At 39.7% G+C, this 24372-nt stretch overlaps 1 protein-coding gene across 1 annotated transcript in view; it reads left to right on the top strand.

The window, feature by feature from the left end:
• BMPR1B (bone morphogenetic protein receptor type 1B) overlaps positions 1-24372 on the top strand; it is a 259034-nt gene that overhangs the window by 68295 nt on the left and 166367 nt on the right. The window lies entirely within an intron of this gene.

Genomic DNA, 24372 nt, shown 5'->3' with positions numbered 1-24372 from the left:
GTGACAAATGCAGAAAGTATTCTGTATCTGATGCTGGTGAAAGAGTTTTTGTGTAAGGGAATGTCTGTGTGTCTGTGCTTTTTGCTAATGAGCTCCCAAACATAGCTGCATGTTTTCTGGTTATTAGCTTGGTTAAGATAGATGTAGATTTCTTGTTCTGGTTATTTATTTCACAGCCAACAAAGAAACGGTAGATGCTGTATGGCTGTAATAGCTGAAGTTCTCAAAGCAAGTGTGTGGGTGCTGTCTTCAAAGTATCTGGTGCACACATCCAAAGAGAAAAGAATAGAAAGTTATGAGGCTGGATATTAACAAAATACTGAAGTTGAGGTTTGAAACTTGAATATGAAGTTTCCAGAGACAGCAAAAATGAACTGTTAGCCTTGGAGAGAATGTTCTGTTCAGCATCCTCAGTGGTTGAGCGACAAATTTGTATAGCAAGACTGGTGTTTCTTCAAGTTTTAAAGTTTACTAGACCTACTGGATCTGCATCCTTGAATGCCTAATGATCATTATCATATTATACACCATAGAGCTGTACCACAGTGACATTTAATCCAGTGGAAAGCTTCTTGCTTCCTTTTTTCGCGCTTCTTCCTGTTCTTCACAATATTCATAGCTGCGTTTTTAAATCTTGTATTGGTCTTTAATGTCAGACATAGTTAAGCTTTGTCTGTGGCCATGCTGCTGTCTTTGAAAGCCATTGAACTGTCCAAATCAGTACTGTTAAAAATAAGAGGTGCTTCAAGGAAGGGTATGAAAACAAAAAACTGGAAAAAACTTCACAACCAACCAAAAATAAAACATGGGATCGATATAGGACTTAATTGACTTAAATGTTAATGGACATAGAAGCTAGGCAATAGTGAAATGTGTTGTAAGAAATAAACCCAAACACTACAAGATTTTAATCCTCTTCCTGGTGGTGCAACGTTTGCTCTACAGTGGTATAAGGGAGAGACAGACATTCAAAGTAGAAGCTTCCTGCATAGCATTGCCTTCATCTCAGTTCAGTTGTGCCTAATGACTTACATCAGTTTTGAGACAGTAATGACTCGTGTTTTGTTGGCTTGTGGAACAGCTCTGAACCTTGCAAGTCTGTGGCAGGTCAGTCCTGTCAGGTTTATCTTGGCTCCTTTCTATCCACAGTAGTCTTATTGTATTACATTCCTGCCAGCGGTATGGCAGAAGCAGCAATGAGAACCCAGCAAAGTCAGAGTTCCTTAGCCTCTACAATCCTGCAAAGGTGTCAAGCCCCTTTATTTCATAAAAAAAGTGAGAGAGCTTTTCACTTGGAGCCAAATTCTTCAATGTCAGCATTGACAGAGGTTGCATTGTCCTGTTGGTAGGGGGAAGGCAAGTGCTTGGTGAAAGCTGGCCTGAACCGCATGACAAACGTTGCCTTTTGGTCTTGATGCTGCTTCAGTCTTTGTATTCTCTCAGTGCCTGTGTCCACTGATGCACAAAAGGAGCAGGTCCTGCACTCCTGAAAATAAGTCATTACCCCTTTACCATCAGAATCTCCTTGATCCATCCCAACTAAGCAATAAAAATGAGCCAGTTGTACTGTAGAAAATAGGGGGGTGGGGGGGGGTGGTAGTATAAATTCTTAATTGCTACAGACTTTAAATCATATTACACATGCATTTAAAGAGGTATTCCCTTCACTCCACGAGGACTGAGCTGTGATATTTAAAAATGACAGTTAACAGAGAACCAAGTAATCTAAAATAAATTCCTCCCATGGTGAATGTGATACCTTCCTAATTGCAGAACAACAAAAAAGTATATGCAGAATGATGAGAAGAAATTGAAAGCAAAGGAGCACCTGCATTACAAGAGTAACAGTTGGAAACAGTTCTGATTTTTCTTGTACTTTTATTTAGCTTTTGTTTTGTATTTCAGTTATGGATGGGTGTACACACAGCCCCTGTGCAGAAACTCACAATTTATTTACTAACATGCATGATCCAGCTGGTATTTTCAGTCATGAAGAAATTTGTTCATTATAAGATATTTCTGAGTTTTGCAATCTTTTTAAATTCTGCTTTTTGTGAGATCAAGCGAAGTTTCATTAAAAAAACCCCACAATCCACAAACTACTTTTTCAAAAACTGACTTTAATAAAAAATGATTATAATAGAAACTAGTCATGCAATTTTAACAATTCTCTGCTTCCCTTTTCAAGAGTCCCAGGTTGGGGAGGATATTTAGTGTACTAGAAACACCTGAGGTATTTGGGCTTTGGTAATGCTTGCACATTAGGCAGCATCATCTTTGCTAGTTCCACAGTCAAAGATTAATAATCCTTGGGACATATTGTGTCAATATAGCAACTTACTATTCTGAATCATAGCATGTTAAAAACAGAAAAGAGTAGTTTCTGTATTTCTCTGAGTATTCCAGATTTTCCGGTGAACTCCTGTAAGTACTAGTAGAACTGATAATACCTCCTGACATGGTTTCCTGTCACGTTGATAGTCAGGACAGGAGATATACAAATGAAGGGAAAGAAAGCCCAAGAAAACAGAAAATAAGCGTGCTGCGGACAAAAGCTTTTAAATGGAGTATGTAGGCTAAGACACTTGGTTCAATGAATGCATCAGCCAATAGTAACTTACTGTGTAAATACTGATACAGGCCTGATATAGTATGCAGAATAAAATGTTATAAAATTGTCCCAGTGTAGAGTTTTTCCTCAGTATAGGATGGTTATAATACCTACCAAAGCTTTTTATTATTTAAAAAATAAAATGCAGTAGGTATAAATCTAACAAAGTTACAGGGTTGCTCCCAAGAACTATTCTTGCTGGCTTTAGCAGCATTACAGAGATCCCATTTTCATTCAGATAAGCTGTTCTTGAACCACTTCCTAAATCTATGAAGCCCACATAAGACTTGTTTTCTTTGGCATAGAACATATACAGGTTCTATTTTACCTTCATTTTCCCCAGTAAATATTCAAGATTTTTGTAGAAAGCCAGAAATAGATAGTTTTGATATCAAAATGGCAACGTAAGTTTTGTAAAGATACTGTCAGTTAGATCTGAACACATGCAGAGTTGTACCTGAAGGACATTGGGTGAAATAAAAGGAAGGGAAAGGACCACAGAATCAGAGAATCTCTCAAGATTTCTAGAACTCTCCATCTTCCGGGGCAGAAATAGTTGATGGCTACTGATGATCATACTTCCATCTATGCAAGTTACAGTAGTTTTTGTACCCGTTACAACCTCTGTCCAGACTATTAATAGCCTGATCGTCCTTCTGTTGAAGCTAGCAGGAAATCTGTGCTCCATGCCAGCAGAGCTGAAGTTTGCTGTAAGGGAGGGATGGTGCTGAAGGAAGAAAAACAAATGCTACCATAAATCATTTGCATTTGCACAGGCATAATGGTTGCACATCAGACTGTAAGTTTTTCTGATCTCTAAAGTGCGCCTTCTTGCTACCTTTCTAGCCATTGTTCAGAATAGGCATGAGGGGATGCTATAGCTTGCAGTCATTCACCTGCTTTCCCTAGATGAACAGATGAAATGGGATTTCTGGTGGGAGATGAACTGACATCTGTGAACTAATTTTTTAACTAAGTGGTAGCCAAGTTCATCCCTCTGTTTTCCTTTACCCAACATAAGACTTAAATTTAAGAAGGATTCATAAAAGCTGCAGTTTTCACTCTGAGGACATTCTCCAATTTTGGAGGCTTCCGCTGAGGAAATTATTTTCCTTCTCAGTTCATGATCCTAATAAGCACATAAAAAACAAAAAGCAGCACACAAGTAATGCTGTGACCCAAGCCAAAAATAATACTGAGCAAAAATGTTGTCATGGACTAACTCTATCAGAAGAGCAGTAATAAGTTTATTACTTACAGACAGCATAAAATTTGAGAGATTCTCTTTACATTTCATCCAACAACCTTCCAACAATGTCCTGTGACAAATTAATGCTTATCAAGAATGTGTAAAGATGAAGATAAAGACTTTAGTAAAGGTGGAATAGGTGTGTGAAGTAGATGGCTATTAGGTTTGTGCATGAGGCAAAATCAGGGGATGTTTTATGTCCTAGTATTAGTTTTGTTCCCTTGTTAACGAGCACTGAAGGTTGAAACCTTTATATCCCTTTCTGAGATGTTACTAGTACCAATTATGTATGTGATAGTTTGCACCAAAACCAGATATACTGCCTCTGGCCCAAAATATTTACAAAGGATACGTTAGAAGGGAAGTATAGGTGACTCAGCAGGGCAGTTTTGCCTGCGAGAACTGTGGATTTTTGCAAATATACCTATTATTGCTTCATAGCTTAAGAATCTTAAACATGGATTTCAGATGAAAAGTTAACAGCTTTTAATATAAGCAACACAAGATTGTTCCTTGGCACTGCATTAATGGACTAGAAGCATAAAAATAAACCTCCTGTGAAGTTAAAAGCCCTGGAAAGGTGATTTCTGTTACAAATACCTCCTGAAAGCCATGTTTTAATGTAAGATCAAATTACCAAAGTCATATGTGTGAATATTTAATATATTCAGGAATAGGTGTACATGGGACCATAGTTAGAGTGGGCACATAGGCTGGGCTTAGATGGTGATCAGGAATTGCGTAGGTCTGTAATGGCTACCAATAAAATGTGGTGCTTGTGAGAGATACTCTCTACCTGTGCTTTAGAATCGCAGGCTTCCAGCAAGTTTGATGCTAGCCGCTCAGGGATGAGAGGCTGTCAGCTTGGTGAGAGCTGCTGGAGAAAGTTAAATAAAAATAGCCATGCAGATTCCATCTTATTCAAATATGTAGAGGGGGGAAAAAGTTTTAAAAAAAATAAGTGAACAAACCAAAAAACACAATCCCAAGCCCCAAATGTGTGCTGTGCTAGGACATGAGGGAAGTGCTTTTGTCTTCTGAAGTTTGGGGTAGAAAGTCAGGTATTTATCTTCATGAGTTTAAATTTCTTTCAAGTGCGTTCTCCTAACGATTTCTGCCACTTTAATAATGCACAACATAGACAAAACCAAGCTACAAAAGTCAAGGCACGTGGAACGTGGTTGCCTGTGCCTCTCCCAGGTGAGGAGGTGCAGTGCACTTGTCACCTGAGAGGACAAGGGCCAGATGCAGTGGCCTTAAGATGTGTGGTGAAATTCCCCTGGGCTTCCGTGGGGCACGCAAGCAGTCCTTAAAACATCAGAAGTATGCAGCTTCTTATTTAGTGTGCTGTCCATGCCTGTTTACAAATTTAAAGTACATCTTTGTAAGTGTTACTTGAAAAAGCTCCCTTGCTCTGTGTCGCGTGTGCCAAGTGATGAGCAGAAGCCACAGCAGACCTTGTCAGCTGGTGTACGTCTTTTTGTGCTGACTGAATCTGCACTTCCAGCTATCCTGGCTGAGTAAGCAGAATCGTGGCAGGGCATGTGAAAGCAGGGATTGTTTTGCTTTTATTATTTATCATTTGTGCTGATGTACTGCCTACACCTGCTGCCCAAGGACCTCTGCACCGTTTGGCGTACTCTACAAGGTGAAATTGCGGCTCCTGCCCCGAAGATCTCATAAGGAAACACACTTCTTCGCTCTGTCTGCAGGGCTGCAAGTGATGTACAAGTATACAAGTAACTGCATACTGCTAGGTCGTACTTCCCTGTCTTTTGTGAGGAAAAGCTGGGTGAAGTTCAATGACCCATATTAGAGTCAGTCAGATAAATACCGGCTAATTCACTGCAAACATTGCTTCAGCTAAAAGTGGGTTTGTTGGCTGGTTTTGCCTAGATGCCAAGTGATGATGCTGTAACAAAAATTGCCATGCCAGTAGAGTTGAGCTTAGATGCGGTTTAACCATTCCTGCCTTCCTTCTCCAGCTAGGATAAATAGTTATGGCTCGAAGCCTGCAGCACCCGCAGTTTATGGCCAGATATTTAACCCTCGCCACTACAGAGAGTGGCAGGTTGTTACCACAGGGGCTGGCTGGAGCGGCGCACGGGGGGTGGGAAGGAGGCCGGGGGTTAGAAATAACCTGCCGGTGGGGATCTTTAGAGCCTTTATGTAAACACGGCTGGAATGAAAACAAGGTGGTTCTTTTTTTTTTTTCTTTCTTTTTTTTTTTTTCTTCAGAGACCTGTATGGCATCCAAGCACAACATTGCAGGCTGAGCTGCACACTCCCTTTCAGAAAGGCACCACAGTGCAGGAGATCGGGCCCACGAGTCCGATTCAGTGCTGGCTTTGTGTACGGCGCCGACCTTCTGCGTCAGTTGTATTTTTGCACTGCGGCCATAAAGAGTGGGGAAAAAAAGAAGGAAAAAAAGGGTAGTGATCGTAGGGAAGGGGAAAATAGCTGGTATAATAGCACTGAACTGGAATGACAATATTTATCTTTAATTTGAATGATAGGGCCTTGGGTGTAATAGAAAGTAATAATAAAAAAATATACTCAAGGTCTTCTATGCTTTTGGGCTTTTAAAAAAACTCTGTTAAAATAGAACCTTCCTCACTTCTGAATCTGAAAAGAAGCAATTTAATATTAATAGCCTGCCTTTGTTTTAGTGAGACTCGTACTTTACTCATCTCCCGGTTGAGTGGAATTTTGGCTGTATGTATAGGTATCTTGCTAGAAAACTATATAGTGGCATGTAATTTTGACAAATTTAAAGTTCTTTTATTTGTGCATTTCTTACATTGAGTATAAATATGGCTATATACTTTTTTTGTTTGAGAAAGCAAAGTCAACAAATGTGCGTTGGATTTGGAACAGAAGGGGCAAAGATTAGTCTGTGGGGCTTGGAGAATGTTCATTTCATCTTCATGGGTCAGCACCTCCATAAATTTGTGCCAGATGTATGAGGCTTATTGCAGAAGTGCCATATAGTGCCAGCACATGCTTATTTTCAGGAAACCTTGCTCAGAAAGGCAGAAGCCCCTCCACTTTGCTGTACAAGATGTCAATTCCTAGCATGGTGCAGGATCGGACTATGTAACCCTTTTACTGCTTGTTGTGCTGTGTTGTTTAAGAGCCATGACAACTGACAGAGAGAGAGAGAGAGAGTCTCGATCCCTTCATCTATTCTGCTTTGACTTGGGGGAGTTTGCTGGTGGCCCCAGTACAGAGCTTCATAAGACATTCAAGTCCATGCATCTTACAGTGATTCTGACATTGTTTTAGATAGATATAACTCCTTATCTATGTGCCCCACTGGCCTGAAAAGACTCAGTGCAGGTTAGAGGTCTACACGCAAGGGTCAACTTACAGGTCAGCCCTCATTTCAAATACTGTTTCATTGTCTTTGCTTTTTTTCCTTCTTTTTTTCTTTTTCTTTTTTTCCCTCCTGTTTTCTTATTTTTTTTCTTTTTGTTCTTTTTTCTTCTTTTTTTTCCTCCTTTTTTTTCCTTTTTTTTTTTTTTTTTCTTCCCCTTCTTTTATTTTGCACCAGGGTGGAGGCAGACAGAGGAAAAAGCAGAGGTTCTAGCTGCCTGGGAATCTGAGTCCTTTCACAGATAGTGGGGTGAGGGCTGGATGCTATTCATTTGCTTTTGTCCTACAGAGAGAGGAAGTCCAAGTACATTTAACCGTGGAGGGCTTTGGCCAGTTCCTTCATCCGTGTTGCAACCCAAGGGGCACGTGGCACGTTACATCTGCTGCTCAGTCAAGAAGCACTGAAGGGCTTACCCCCACTGGGGAGCTGGGAACAAAAGCAGTCTTCAAAGTAGAGAAATATGTTTTTAAAGGGAAAAAAAAATCAAAAGGGTGAGGGGCCTTCAGCTTAAGTGCTATATTTGTATGGGCTAAGGGTAGGTAGGGAGCGAGAACCACAGTGGGCTCCATGCAGGAGAAGCTGAAAGGCACACCTTAGTAGAGAGTCTGAACTGTGGAGTTAGGGGTGCCCTACAGAAAATGTTTCTCCCTGCAGTGACTGAAGTCCCTTGCTTTTGTCCCTGTGTATATAGCTGAATTATTAGTGTAGCTTTCTGAAGCATCCACTCTAATACCTGTTCTAATGTTGCAACAAACATAACAAGCTTTAGTATGTTTTGCAGAAGGTTAAACAGGTTAGTGAAGAAAGAACAAAACCTTTCTTTTGTTCCCCCCCCCCAGCAAATTTAAGCAAATAATAATGAGAGTCAATTAGAAATTAACTGTGTTCCATTTAGTGTATAAATGCTAAATGGAGACTATCACACAGAATCATGACTTGCTAATCATGTATACAAATTACTCGGAAAATGAGATGTGAGGTACAGACTGTATTTCAAAATGTACAGTTTCACGAAATGCCACTGGTGACATCGTTATATACATGAACAATTTTACTGAGTTTTAAGAGACATTGACTAGTTGTTAAAATGAAAAGCCCTATTTTCAGTTACTGTTTTCTTTTCTAAGCAGATATTAGTGTATTGTTTTTGATCACATTTGAGGAAGGCAAAATTTCAGCTGCCACAGCCACATTAAGTTGGTAGTTAGTAGTTCAGGAATGCTGCTATTGGCATGTGCTCTTGAAAGCTTATTAAGAGAGAAGAGAGTTTGCTACAGTTATTAGATTTAATGAATAAAATCTTCCTGGGATTTTGCGCAAATGGTAGATTGTCAAGAACTATATGAAATCTGTGAGAGATGTGAGAAACAGGTCGTATGGCCTAAAATCAGAGCCACTTTTACAGAATTAGTTTGCTTTTCCTCCAGAGATTAGCACTGAGCAATTCTGGGCTAAATTTCAAGAAGAGCGAACTCTAACCTGTGCATTTTCCCTTCGCTTGTTTTTCTTAACCTGAAAACAGTCTTAAGAGTGTTTGCAATAAAATGCCAGGAGAAATAAAATGAAATTAAATAATCCATTTTCAAGTTTTGGGAACTACTCTTTTCAGTTTGTAAAGAAAGCTAAAAATATGTCCTGTACTCAGCAGGCATTTTAAGGTTCGCTCAAGTTCAGCTTGTGCACCTACTGCAAGTGTGATTTGTATTTACCACCCAAAATTTTTTTTTTTCTTCTCAGATATGAAGTTTAAAACTAATATCAGAAAGAATGCTACAATCTTAGCTATATGAGCGGCAAGTATGGAAGTGCAATTTAAGAGCAGCTTCAGGAAGCGTACATGAAAGATGTTGTGTTGTCGAAATTTAAACATATTTGAACTATTGAGCTGAAGGCTAATGGTATTGTAGCTGGGCATAGTTTTAGTATGAGAGGTGTATGTGCATTTTAATACAAATGTTGTCAGTTTGCTTTTTTAAAACTACTGGAATCCCTCCTAGGCTTGAGGTCATGATAGGCTGGACCAGCTGCTGACCCCAGGTCCAGGGAGAGGAACATGTAGGCCTGGATGCTCAGGGGATCAGGGTCCTACCATGTATTTCAGCACACTCCTGCTGTAGTTTTGATGCAGATTTTGATTATTTTTACAGTAAAAGTAGCAGCAAAGTAATTTAAAAGCTGCCAGTTGGCCATACATTTCAAACACATTTTCGGTTCCCATCCTTCTGTCTCTTGACTGTTGTTCAGGTGGTACATATAATTTGTATCTGATATCAAGTGTTTTGAGATGCTGAATGTGCTGAGAAAAGGCAAATAACAATGCTGGCATACAAGGGCTAAGAAATACAGTAAACAATACATACGGGTTTTCAGTTGACTTATTTTAGATGTTACTTGCTGAGACATTCCTGTGGCTATAAGATTTACAACTTCCTTTTCATTAGTGTCTTCCATCCTGCTTGTAAGCTAGATTTTTTCGAGGTATGATTTTGTTCTTTAATCAACCCGAAGTGTTTGTTTTTCGGCATTGCATAATTTTCTAGTGCATAAGAATTTGAAAATGAAGTTGAGTAGAAAATTGTTGTATAAGCTACTGTGAGCCTCATTTTTCTGCTTTTGTTGTCCTCTTGGAGAACTCCAAGTCTGTGATCCTGGACATCCTGGATAGACAAGCAAGGACAAAAATCACTTGGGATGTTTTCACTTATGTAGGTAGTTCTGTTTCAATCGACCTAATATGAAATAGGTGCTTTATTTTTGTACAGTTTCTAAAATCGGTAAGTTCTTAGAGGTAAAATGCTTATAGGAGAAAGGAAAACTCTACAGAACAAACTGATGTCCATATCTGTGCTTTCTGAATAGCTTTATCTCAGTGTTTTATCTCTTGGGCTCAAAACCAAAATTCATCAACAACTGAGGAGCTCCTAGCTTGGACTTGCCTGCCTCTTCCCTAACTTTCTTTTTTTGACTGAAGTTCCAGAACTGCCAAAGCTACTCTGATTCAGAAGGGCCCTGTGTATAAGAATACCAACTAACACTGTAAAAAACCCACACAATAATTAAAGTAAGTTATGATCTTTTAGTGCTAATTTAGATTTTACATTTGAAAAATTAAAAATTGTGAATGAAATTTGCATTTGAAAAATACTTTTTCCCCCTGAGGCATTAACTATTGAAATAGCTGAATATACAGGCATTCATTGTGAAGTTGGAGTGTCTTAAAGAATTAGAAGAATGAAAAAGATAATCTGCTAAACCTTTCAGGGGACCGTGGCACTAAATTAAAATATACATGGCTCTCATCTGAACTTATTTTCTTAGATATAGAGTTAATTTTTAAATCCAGAGGAAGCCTACGTAAAACCAAGCCAAGTTAATAATACTTGCCTGAAATCTTCCCTAATCACAAGATTTCTCATCTGGTGTACTTGGAGAACATTTGTGTGGCTCATTCGCCTTTGACTCAATAACACATACATGCACGTTAGCTGACTTTAGCAACATTTTCCCTTTGGGCAATGAGAATGAGTGAAAAGAAATGTTTGATAAAACTACGAGCAACTGAAAAAGTTGAACTGGATTGGAAACTAGTAAGTCTTCAGTTAGAGGAATCTGTTTGCTCTTTCTTTTTCTCAGTCTTGCAATATATAAACCTTTTTAACCTTCTTTCTTAATGTAAGTCATACTGTACTCCATAGAGAATCCTTTTTGCTTTTAGGAAATAAACTTGTAGCAGTGTGAAAAGTATCTTTATACCATTAGGAGTATAGGGTCCGTTCCCAGCAGCAGTTTAGATACTGAGGATACCACTCCTGGGTACAGGTCCACAGACACTCTTTTCAGTGGCAAAAATTATTTTCTGCCTCATTTCCTCCAATTGTGGGTGCTCATTCTTACTACTGAGCTGCTCCTGTAATGGAGGCAGCACAGCTGGTGGCATGGAGTCAAGGGCTGGGTGATGGGCTGGAGCTGGGACAGGGCGGGATGCTCCTCAGCCCCATGTTCTCCCTGCAAACCTAGACCTATCTAAAGTGTCATCAACGTGGATTGCTCCCAGCCATGTCTGAAAACCTTTTAGTGCATTTTTAGTTTAAGAGGTAGGAATTCTTCTAAATTGGAAAATGCAGCATTTCTCAAGTGAGGTAAGGTTCTTTCCGAAATTTGGCACCACCAGAGAACAGCAGCTCAAAATCTCCCAGGTCTCATGCTCTCGTTTTCTGGTGTCTTGGGTTACTGACTTGCACTGTAGCAAATACATGACTTCAAACGCTTGCTGTAGGCACTTTTCTTTATATCTCGGTACGTTGTCTGATCGTATTGATATAAATCAGGCATGCGACTTCTCATCTGGAAAGGTCTGTGATGAAGGTGCATAGGGACAGTATTTGCAAGTGTTTTAATTAGCGTAGCTGGCAGTATGCCAGCTTTCCTTAAATGGGGCTTGAGCAGGAGGGAGCTGCTTCTAATTTAGGACAATTACAATATGGTTCTACCATTTGTACCAACCACATCTACTCTCCCCCGCCCCCAAATTTTGATTAATAAAGGAATTTATGTTAGAATTTAATCTCTGAGTGACCCGCTCTCTTTTAATACTATTTAATGGGTTACTTGCATGCATAGAGATCACTTCGATCTTTTTCTTAGCAATTATTTTATTAGGAAGTGTGGTGCTTGTAGGAGTGTTTCATGTGAGGTGGCAGATGCTAACTGCGGTGGCTCTGAGACCCCCCTGTTCCAAAGAGGTTGTCTTATTTTCAAGGAGGGCCAGGTTTTAGCAGATGTTGTAATTGGAGCAAGACTTCTTCAATATTGTGGCCTGTCTTGTTTGAGGAGGGTAGGCATTTGATGAAGGAATAATTTCATGGATGGCTGCATCAATGGGCAGATGTTATACAATTCAAAAAGATAATCTGTTCCAATAAGAAAAAATTAATGTTGCAGGACTTGTGAGCATTATTGTCTCCCTAGAGGTAGTATTAATTAAGAGGCTAAACCCACGAGCAAGGTCAGACATTTTTTCCACTTGGAGAGCTTGTTGGAATAAATTGATTTTTGTCTGAATCTGTCTTTTATTCATGTATCTTGTTAAATATGTTAAGTCAGAAGTGGCGTGTGAACAGCGAAGCATCTAATTCCTTTTTCCTGTTTTTGTGAGCAATAGTCATCTTTGGAGAGCATACTGAACACTTTGGCTGCAGTAAAATTAAATATAAAAGGAAAGCCAGTCATATTTTGTGTATTATTAGCAAGGTCTACTAGCGCTCATACTTTTTTTATTTTAAGGACTGTTTTGTCACTTAGGTGTTACTACTTCTGCGTGTGTTCATTTCCCTGGACTTCACTGCCTTTCATTCAGTATATTTGTTTAAGGCAAGATAATTCTTGCACCATGTCTTTCACCTGTCCCTCTGTTATTTAAAAGGTAGCCAGGTTTTGGCCTCTAGACCAGAAATCAAATGGATTGTGTTCCCTAAAATTGGACAATTTCTGCTAGCTACTGAATCACGATGGAAAGATTCAATAAATAAATAAATTCAGAGGTATTAGAAAAGTCCAGTTCTGCCAAATGTTGAGCACATTTTGTGAGCAGCTCGGTGCCCTCAAATCCCTTGACATCTATAACAATTAAATCAGTTAACTCTTTGCTTAACAGCATGCCAGAAGAATATGTTAAGAATATATGTAGAAAGGTTGTTGAGGTTTCATTATTTGCAGGAAAGCAGAAAATATGGCTTCTTTTTTTTTTCATAGCACCTACCCTTGAGGCTAATTGTAAAAATAAAGAAAAAAAGTAAATCTGACTTTTTTTTTTTTTCCTCCCAGAAATAAACAGTGAATTGTATTTTCTTTGGATGTTTCCGGATTATTCAGTCTTTACAGAATTAAAAAGCAAAATATTTAGTAATGGCAGGAAGACTCTTCCACAGAAGCAGACTTTGCAGCCTTCTTGGGTTTTGTTTGTGATGTCTGAAATTTTCTCATTGTTTTAAGAGTTCCATAATATTTTGTTTTCCTATAAAAACACTTGCCTTCATATTTCATCAAGTATGGCAGTTTTTGCACTGGGAACCATTTATTTTGGTGCAAACATCATAATCCATGCATTTGAAGTGATGAATTTTGTTAAATCAATATTTAGAAAATAGTTGCTCTTAGCAGGAGGTCCTCTTTAATATGTGAATTATAAACTGGGAGGTCTCTTTTCTGCTCCAAATTTTTTCTCAAATGTATTTAATCCATAAGATTAAAAGGTGAAAATGAATTCTTTGTACGTTGCTGAAACTTGAGAGCACAGTCAAGGAATGAAATTATCCAGAGTTTTGGCAGTACCATGAATTCAATAATATCCTTTTTGTAAAGCATTCATACAGTACCCTCTTTATCTTTAACAATTCCTCATGAGAGATTTCAGTTTTGAATGTGTATTGTTTCTCATGATTTATGTCAAAGTGCGAGACCACTACTTGATGTTTTGGACCAGAGAAATTCTGTAGAGAAGATATGCTGAAAGTTCTCCTATGTGCTCATGTGGTGGAGAAATACTGACAGATTGGACAAGGTGGCTTTTGTAAGGCTCAATTTGTATGAACTGCAGTGATGGTGAATGAACAAACCTCAACTGGACACAAAGTGCACTGAGAAAGGCAGTGAATGGTTTTCTGGGTTGGAGCTTTTTTTTTAATGAGATGATGATACAGGACAAGGACTGCTGCCTTTTCAGTAATTTGGGTTGTAATCCTTGGGCCATCCTATAGCTAGTTGAGATGTTATTTGTAGGAGTGTAACCAAAAATCAGAACTGTTACATGAGAGCTTCAATGCTACTTTCACGTTTGTTTGTGAACCTTCAAGGTTGCAAAGTAGTCTGCATTAAAAAAAAAAAAAGCAGGTTGTCATTGAATTCAGGAAGTGAAAAGGAATATTCCATCTGCTAAGAAGGCTAGTGTATATATAAAGATGGTATTTACACAAGAGCAGTAACTGCTCATCAGTGAAACGGGTTAGGTGATAACAGTAATTAGTCAAGCTCCACATCTGTAGTAAACTGTCACATACAGTGGTAAATGTGGACCATGAAGAAATGGCTACATATTGCTTGCTCAGTAAACCACAACCAATTTTCAAGATACCTGGACAGGCAACTTTTTCCTCTGTCATTGGGATACCAGGTGGTATCAAGCTCATCTGAGTCTCTTTGTTTTCCATAAAGAATTTTCTCATTCCTCATGTATTCATTCCTCACAGACCTTCTTCATTATTAACTGTATTGGAGCTAGTAGTAGATTATGTCTGCGTCACACCGGCTTAAAGGGATTTGGTGTTTTACTTCTTGCAGGGCAAAGTTTCCATGTGTAAGTGTCGCTTCTTTGACACTGCAGCTTTTCTGTATTTTTTTGGCAGTAGTTTGGTGTTATTAATTCCATCAGTTGGCGACAGGGATGTTACTCTTGTCCTAGAAGATGAAATTTTGCTGGAATTTCTGAAAGTAATGTTTCCAGCTTCTGATGCAGGCAGTAGCATTGGACAAACAGAAGCACAGCCTGGCAAGCTGTTTATCCTGTATGTGATCCAGCAGGCATTGTGCAAACTTTGACAAACCCTGTGTGGTTTTGATAGAAGAGAAAGTAGTGAAGTGCTCTAGCAACTCTGACCCTCCTCCTTAATCTAGTTGTACAGTTTGTTCCTACAGCTAAATTTCTCAAGCCATGCAGTATTTTATTTCTGATCTTTATGCTGCCACCTGTCTTCCCATCCGTTTTTGAGGTCTTCTCCTGCTGTGTTTTTTTTCTTATCAATAGTGCCCCTTTCCAAGCTGTATTTCCCTGAGATCAATTGCTCATTTTAGCTGTATTTTTTCCCCTAAGTGTCTTGGGGATTTTTGTTGTTGCTGATTCCCGCCCCCCCCCCCCGGCTTCATATCACTCATGCGCTACCAAAGCAAACTTGACATTCAAGTAGGATAATGTTATCAGTTTCATGTTGTACTGTACTGGACATATTCTACTTCATTCTCCTCCTGTCAGCAACAGCAAGTCAAGCAGTCTGTAAGTATTAAAGACAATACAGTAAATGAAAGAGGAGAATGGTGTGCCTTTTTCTTCTTTATTTATATAAATAAAACTTCTTCACTGTTGATGCAATGTTAATGTTAACTTTCTTTTGTAGAGATTAAAAATACAGCTGTTGCCTAAAGGTTCTTAGCTTTTATCTTCAATTCCCTTTTTTTTTTTTTTTTTGGTACCATTTGTACAGTTAAAGAAAGTAAGACCAGAAGGGTGTGTTGAAAAAGTTGTCTGATCCTCCTGTATATCGCTAGCCATTGTACTTCTTGTACTTACCCTGTATTAGGACAGTAAATTTTACATGACTAACATAAATTTGTACTTTGCTGTTGTATATATTCTGGAAATGTTTCTGATTCTTAATCTCTTGGTATCAAGAGCTGAAGAATCCAACATGACTGGCTTTGGTAATTTAGATCATTGATTAATCACCCTTTCCAGAACTTTGGTCTACAGCTGAGTTTTGGGGTTTTTTTTTATGCTTTCCTTAGATGAAGTAAGGTTCGTGGTTTTTTCCAATGGAGGTACTTGGAAACTGCAGTAAAGTCTGTTCTCAGAGCTCCTCTGTAAGTTAAACAAGTTGAACTTTTAGTTGCTTACTACAAATCTTTTTTTGTGTTCTCTCCAGTTTAAAAATGTCATTTAAAGGTGGGCCACAGAATTTTAAGCTGATTTTGATATTAGCAATGCTGCATGGAGAAACAGTTCAACTTGATGTTAAATACTACTGGGCTAATACATGTTCTTGCAGAGCCTCGATACAGATGTTGAAAGTAGGGTCCAGTTCTATGTTGGCGATGACTCCGAGATCAGCCAGTTTTTTGAACATGTGCTTATTGGTTATTTTTAGCGTCAAAATTTTTAATCAGAATTTTGGATAGTACAAAGTGAAATGCCTCAAATATTGATGTGTGTCATTTGTAAAACCTTATTTAATCAGATAAATTTGGTATACTCATCAGAGGATGAAACCTACTTTGTTTCACTAGATCTATTTTCCATAAATCCATGACATCTGGCACTAATTTAATAACTGTTCATTGGTTCTGTATCAAATGAATCCCCCGAAAATATTTCCTTTCCTTGTCTGGATTGATGTTGGAGTTACTTGGGTTGTCCTTCTTTGAATGTTGACACAATATTAACTATCCTCCAGGTTTTTTGAATGTCCTTGGTATCATAGACCTTATGAAAAGCTACTAATGGAGCAGAGATCACTTTATCCAACCAAGCCTGTTAGGATTTATGCCACATGCTGTCAGGGTCTGTTTATTCGCAGTGAGAAATGAACAAGTGGTACCTCATCTTACTGTGGTAGCCCTGTACTATCTTGCTGTTCTGGTACAGCGTACAATGAAGGACTATCACTACATGATTAGAATGGTGCCTTCTTTCTTTATGTAATCTATGTGTTAGAAACTTAATGTGTTTTCTGCATTGTTGTTAGATCATGTCCATCTTGTAAATAATCACTGTGCCCAGTACCCTTGAAAAAGACCTTACTATCCTTAGCATTACTAAGCATGATCTTTTTTTTTCATTTTTAGCTTCACTATTTTGACTTACTGTAATTCGCCTAAGCCCCACCTAGAAATCAGGAGGGGTTGGTGTCCCAGCCCTGGATCTGGAACCCTTGCCCACGTGCTTGCTGCACTGGGAACAAACCAGGCCCCACATCCCAACCTGTGAGTGCTTCTGGTCTTCTGCTTCTTGGTCATCAGTCTGAGGAGGAGGAAGCTGTACCTGTAACATGAAGTACCCTCCCTCCCATCCAAAGCCAAATAACCCACCCTCCCCTTTGCCCACTCTGTTTTCCCAAACATTATAACTTTCCACGTGACTGTCATGCAAATCATCCCAGGAGGTTTCAGTAGCAATAAGTAAACTTTAGGAGTAATTGGTTACAAAAGCGGTTTTCTAATTAGAATAGATGGCTACATTTTTTTTCTTTTAAACTGGCATTTCTCCAGACAGTGAGTACCAGCCATGAATACTGATAATTGAAACCAAGTAATTTTCCAGAACATGATCTGGTTTTAATGTTACAGACCAAATCTAGCAGTGTCCTAAGCACCACGTGCTGTGAGCCTCTGGATCCTGAGGAATACAGACATTATCTGTGCTTGCCATCTTGGGACAGGCTTTTAAAGGATAAACTTGGTGTTGAGCAGCGCTTACTCAGAGCTGGAACCAAAGGCCAGCCACTGGTTTCTGTGGACCCATGTCTGACTCCTAATGCTCCATCTATACCAACTGTTTCATCCTAAACTTACTGCTGAAGGTGTCAGACTTCTGGTTTAACTCCTTCATGATACAGGTAAATGTATGCAGAGAAACAGACCCTTTTACAAGGCTTACACTCTTACTTTAGTAGCATGAGAAATGTGGATCGCTTTAAAAAGAGAGAATACCCCAAATTCACTGACTTTTTTGCTTAACTCTTTGTTCTTTCTTTTGGTAGTCCCTGTTGGGGTCCATCACTGTTTGTCCTGAGCAGGTCTCTCCTTACCTTATTAGGATTTATCCTGAGTTAGTGAAGTTGATTGTCTCCTTTTATCTTACTTACTTTTAAAATAATCTTTCAAGCAGTCCTCTAAACAGTCCCAGCAGCTGACCTGAGCCTTCTGCCAGTAAACTGTGTTGCCATAGGACCGTTCTTTGCAATGCTTTGGCTGCATCGCTCTCTTGCCCAGGTGCCAGAAGATTAAATTCCTGATTTGCAAGCACCCAGTAACACAAAGTAATTTAAAAATTAGAAGGGTCACAGTGGCTGTTGGGGAGTATCTTAGGAAAAGGAAATATTTACCAGGTTTTGTTTTGTCCTGTGTGGGAACAAAGCTCACCTAGGTACAGGTTTTGCAATCACAGGAAACAGAGATAGTCCATTTCAAGAAAAATAAAGGCTTTGTATCTTTGAACACTTCTCAGTGTCTTGTCCTTTTGCCAGCATGACAGTTTGTCAGCCCCCTTTTCTTCAGTGCTAAAATTCTTGACGTTAGAGATTTTGCCTTCTGATGTAGCTTAAGGAAATCTTTGAAGTAAGGTACATTAGCATATAAACTCTGGAACTCTTTGGTTGCACTTGGGTCAGGGTAATAAATGTTTATTCAGGTGCCCTGTCTTAGGAAGCAAGTGTTTTCTGCCTTGTCACAATACATTAGCTATTGTGCCATATTTTTGTTAAAACACTTGTCATATTTTTCAAACCTGGGCTTATTATTTCTAATTTCTGTTCCCCCAAATTATAGATCTTGAATGTTCTTTTGATCTTGCTGGCTTTAAGTCAGAATGAAAGTGTTCCTCATGTGCATATGAATGTTTCCCTCCCTTGGGGAAGTCCTCCCTGACTGGTAGAGGAAATGAAAACGGATCAATTGTCTGTCACTTAACGGTGTTAAAGATGCTGTGAGCTTTATCTCTTACTGATTCTGATAAAATGCTTGTTCCAGCTGCATGGCAAGCATCCACGTTTGGTAGCTGGTATCTAATACGTCACGTTTTTGTAGGGCTGGCCATATGGCCTGTACCTGGACAGTGAATCTGAAGTGCTCTAAATACTATGAATTTACTGTATGTTGATGAATTGTGCAGTTGTTTGGCACACATACAATAAATTTGATATGTAGAATTTTGTTTGATTAATTGCATGTACGTAAGCCACCTGTGCAGCGATTGTGCAGTAAGTAAGGTGCAAGAGCAGTTCTCTAGGACAAATGGCCAAAAGTGTATTTTCTGTTGGGGGCGGGGGGGGAAGTGTTTTGGAAAATAAGAACACATTTAAACTAGCCAGAATGTCCAATAACTTTGGTTTTTTGTAAGCAGAAAGAGTATGAACAGAATGATACTGTATGCAAACAGACGTTTTAAAGGTATATTTTCTTAGAGAGTTTACTAGGGACAAATGACTTTTCCTATGTTTTGTATGCATGGTTTTTCATAGGATTTATTTTTGGGTTTTAATAAAATTAAATTGTGCTGGGAAAAATCAGCATAAGAATGGTCCAGAATAGGAAGTCTGTAGGATTTGTGCACATGTCAGAGGGACTCTGTCATTTGCTTTTCCTGGTTCTGCTGCATATAAGCACTCATTTGCAATATTGCATTAATGTAGGGGTTTGGAGTGAATTATAAAAGCAGTGGATAACAGCTTGCTTTGGCTGTAAAGCTGCACTCTCATATTTTTGGCAGTAGGTAAAAAGGGCTGATTAGGAGAATCTATTTCCTGTATGTTCAAATATAAACCAGATACTCAGTCATGAAAAAGTCATTCACTGTTTTCCAAAGACTGGTTGTTTGGTTGGTTTTTTGGTTTTTTTTTTTTTGCCAATGTGAAATGGTAGTTCAAGTGGAAAACTGGGCAATGTGTTAGTCCTTACACACAAAACAAGCATCAAGAAAAGGTGATTGTATTAATTCTTTCCTTCCTTCCTTCCTCTGTGGATTCTGATTGTTTCTGGCTTTAAACAGATGAGATTCCCTAATGACCACGTTAGTGCTTTTAATCTTTCAAAGCAGGAGTGAAAGTGTAATTACTGTACATGAGTATCAAACAGATTTCAGTTCAAGCAGAGGTTTTAATGTTCCAGGTTTCATATCATTTTTAGAAATGAAGATCTAATCTGTAGCAGTGGGTGTTCCATATTCTGACTGTTGATGCTTGTGCTTTTTTATGGTTATACCTTTGACTACTTAGAGTATCATTCATATTTAGACACGAGAGATCAGCTTTTTTCCAGGTCCAGTGTGTAAGGGCTCCTCACTGGTGGTGGTCTTCTCTTGGCCTGCTTAGAGCCGCTGCTGTTTTTTCCTCAGGCTGGTCAAGTGGTGGCTGCTCTGAGTAGCTAGGGGAGGCTGTGAAGAACTTAAGTAAACAGGCAAGAAGTATATTCTGGGTGCCAGTCAATTACACAGTGATAGTCACATTCTGCCCCTTATGTTGTGCTGGTGGATTACATAAGGGGGTTTTAGATGACGTGGTAGGGAAAGTCTCATAAGCACAGGCCTATATATCCAGGGAATCTGTTTCCTAATAAGGCTCCTTGAAGCAGAAGTGCCTTGATGCTCCCTGCAGTCCTGCAGCCTTTTTTCCAGGCTGGGATCCTGAGTATTCAGTGTAGCTGACCGGCAGGTCCCCCGTACAGTGGAGAAGCTGCACCCTGTACCACTGGGGTCTGGGAGCAGGAGCAAAGCAGGAGTCAGGGCTGCTCCATAACCGTGGGCTGGGCTGCTGCCTTCATCCCCGTACTTCTGTAACACTCTTCAGAGCAGGGGTCCTGCCTTCCCTTCTGTCTGGAAGTGAGTAATACTCAGTGCTGCAGGTGACGGTAGCAGAAACCTGCAGAGCTTTTGCTTAAAGAGAAGGGTCGTGACATTTGTATGTAATGGAAGAAAGAAGAGGTAGAAAGACCCTCGGTGTTGCACATATCCCTCCTTGAGACAGCCTCGGACTGCCTTCCATCTAGAGGGAGTTATAACTGATTGTCCTTTACCTAAGAATAACTCACTAAGGGGACTTTCAATGGTACTGTCCCAGTGGCAGCCACGTATCTCTGTTAGATCCATGGTGCCTTCCCAGAGCATGTAGACCAGGAAGATTGCTCTGCCATTCTGTCTTACCGATGGGCTTCTAGCTGCCTCTGATGGTCTAACGCACAAAAAAAAGGAGAAAAACGTGATCTGTTATTGTTATATCAATGTTTCCTGCTGTATGAACTGTGACTTGACATCGCAGACTTCTTTACAGAAAACGGCATCCCAGAAGCTTGGGGTGAGGTTTGGGGCTATGGGAGCCTCTACACTCAGACTGGCTGTGGTGCCTTACGGGAGCTGAACTCTTTATACTGGTGTACGCAGCTCCTGAAACTTTTTCCAACACAGGCCCGCTGTTTCCATTAAAGGATTTTATGGGGCTCCCTACACATCATATCTTGCACAGCTTACCATATTGGCTATTAAAAGTGGCTTTGAATACAATGCCAGGGCCCCCCAGTAGCAGCTTTATGGGCTGCTGGCGAGCTGGGAAGCCCCAGTTGGCTATCCCTGTGCTAGCGGAGCCCGTGCACCGGCATTTCCAGCTAAAATGATGAAACATCTGTTTTGTCTAGTTTAATTAAATATGGCTTCTATGCTGAATAAAGCCGGGAGCATTGCAAAGTGCCTCAAGCTCTTCCAGAAATGCCATCTCCTTTTCAAAGGAAAAAACAGTTGTAATGGAACTCCAACACTTAATACCTCTCTGTACTGCACCATCAGTGCCTGCATAAAGCTTTTTCACTTAGGCCCTAAAAATGAAAACAAAAGCTTCATCATCAAGGTAGCTTCTATTTCTTTCAGGATCTCTGGCATAAAATTATTTTTTCTTGCTTCCTGTTTTGTGGAGTTGGTAAAAGCCACAAATCCAGATATTCTGTGGGGAAATCTGGCACTCATTGCATATGCATTGATTTATATATGAGCGCTCCTGCATGGGACTCCTAAACTCATCAGTGCTCCTGGATCATTAGATGTGAAATAACATGCTCAGAACATTTTTGCCATTATTTTTGAGAGCCAGATAGACACCGCAGCCAGTAGCAGCCGATGGTGGCTCAGAGGCAGGGTGCTGGCGGGCAGCAGTGGGCCGCAGCCTTAACACCACCTTACCTGTCTGTGGGTGCTGCCTGCCCATGGGGGCAAGCTGTGTCCTGGCACTCACAGCATGCTGTTGAAGTGCAGAGTGACCTCGGGCAGCCTTAGGATGAATCCAGCTCTTTTTAGGGTAGATGTAAGGGAAAGGATGTCCCGCTCAAATGTAAAAAGGTTTCTTGTGAGCAGCAGTGTTGCGTTATGAGGCGTGTATGGACAGATAATGCAGCTTGGCCTGGTTTCTGCTGCCTCTGTAGTTACCTCAGTGTGCACGGGGAGAACGAGTGTGTAAAACCTGAGCATCTTATCGCATACTAATTTTAAAAGTGATGAAAGGATGTACCAGCAAGTGATGAATCAGGCACTTAAGGCACAGCACTGCTTGGCTTTTTAGTATTGAGAGGGGCTGAATAATAAGTATTTTTGTTCTGGAGGCTAAATGTTAAAATATGAGGGGACTAAAGCTGTGTAAAAACACAGCATTTTTTTCCCTCAATGAACACAGAGTTAAAATTCAGCTGCTTAGTAAACCCCATTTAAACATTAGAGCACTGAAGAAACAAACACTAGATAAGCTTCTAATACAATAACAACATAGTCTGGCTTCATTTAAAGGAAGAAAAACACTCTAAAGATTATATGCAGGTAGGAAACATATGCAACTTCGTAAAACAGAAGTTTGGTGCTCTGTTTAACTTAGGTCTGAAGATGAAAAGCCTCAGGGAGGAGACAGGAGAGTTCGAGTACGAGCAACTCTAGATCTAACCAGGCTGCATCACCAAAGAAAATTTGGGAATTGGTAGTACAGTTTTGAAAAGACACCGCCAAGGTAAATTCTTTTTAGTGTAATTAGTAAAGAAGGAAGAAAGTGTTCTGTTGTTTCATTCTCGCCATCTGCCAGTGTTGTATTTCTATTTTATAAGAATTTTCTACTTTACGTTGGTGCAGTTGATATTTGGAGGGAGGAAAATACAGAAAATAAAAGACAGCACTGGATGGGGAAGGGGTGAACTTTAAGGATAGGGCTGGAACACATGTGTATCCTTTCAATGTGTGGGAAAAGCCAGGCAGGATTCAGCGGTTTGAGTTAGACCCAATACCGTGTTTTGAATAGCTTGCCCATACCAAACCAGTTGATAATGGTCTCTGCTTTTGGTTAGTGCTTGTCCTCTGGATCCCAATAGCATGTTGTAGTGCACTTCCAGATGTGATTTCCCAGGGTGATTCAAAGGCTCAAAATACTTCAGTGAGTCACAAAGCAGGGTGTCAGTAGCCATGTTTTTCAGGATCGTTATGTTCAGGCAAGAGCCCAGAGAGGAGGATGTAAAAGGCTACCCTGCAGTTTGATTGCAAAACTGCTGGCTCCACGTTCTCATGAAGTCTGTGTATGAGTATGGCTGGAGCCTGACATCTTATAGCTCTGTCATGTCTACATGTTTTCCAACATCTTTTTTACACAAAGACTACAGGGAACATCAGCCAACACATGGCTTGTGGTGTTTTTGCATTATTATTGTTAGGATTTTGTACGTTGACTAATCTGTTATTGCTGTCGTGTATCACTGAAACAAAATGTGGCCTGTGACACAACTGCATTGTGATATATTGCGCTGCCTTGTTAGTTTGATATTTTCTGTTAATGTGAATGGGAAGAGGAGAGCAGAGTAGGGGAGCAGAAGAATAAGAGATGTTCATCTGGCCATGAATTTTTCCTCTCCTTGAAAGGCTCTCATGTCCTCTACCAATTAGTCACCTTCCCTGTACTACGTGATGTGCTTGCCCACTCAGAGTTTAGCTGGCAGTTCAGACGCAGTTTGTTCCCGCTGAAAAATCACTGCAAGCAAAGCAGCTCCACCACTCTTTCTGGGCTGCCCTGTGGGTCGCTTGGCTGCCAGGCTTGGGAAATAGGCGTGTGTTCTGGGTTTAGCCAGAATATAACGATCCAGGCATTTTCAAGTAAGTGTGATCCTGCTTATTTTCAAGTTACCAGGTTTATTTGGAAAAGTTTATATAGATTACTTCAGATGGTTTTGAGTTTTTTGTGATGATTTTTGATGTGAAGGAATTCAAATTTTATGTTCACTGCCAGATTTGCTGAGTTTTCATGATGCAGGTAATTTATGGACTTTACTGGAGATGGAGATTTATGGGAGCAAAAATTTATGCAGTTAGATACTTTAGTGTATTTCTGTTTAACTTTTACAGAAAAAAAAAAGCACAGAAGTTATTTGAACAGTTGATAAAAGTTTTATGATGATATGACTCTCCTGTGATTTCCCAGTCATTAGTTTCACTGTTACTGCATTCTTTTGTTTGCTTGGCTGTTCATTTATTGAACTGATTTTATTCAGTAGGAGCAGCAATGATTATAGGCATTCATTTCCAATAAAGATCTTATGTTACTCTGTTAAAAACAAAATCTTACCCCCCCCCCCCCCAACCCTCTTCTA

The sequence above is a fragment of the Haliaeetus albicilla genome, chromosome 1, assembly GCF_947461875.1.
Source record: "Haliaeetus albicilla chromosome 1, bHalAlb1.1, whole genome shotgun sequence".
Lineage (NCBI taxonomy): Eukaryota > Metazoa > Chordata > Aves > Accipitriformes > Accipitridae > Haliaeetus > Haliaeetus albicilla.
The sequence above is the reverse complement of the archived record's forward strand: the minus strand, read 5'-3'. Positions and strand labels throughout refer to the sequence as shown.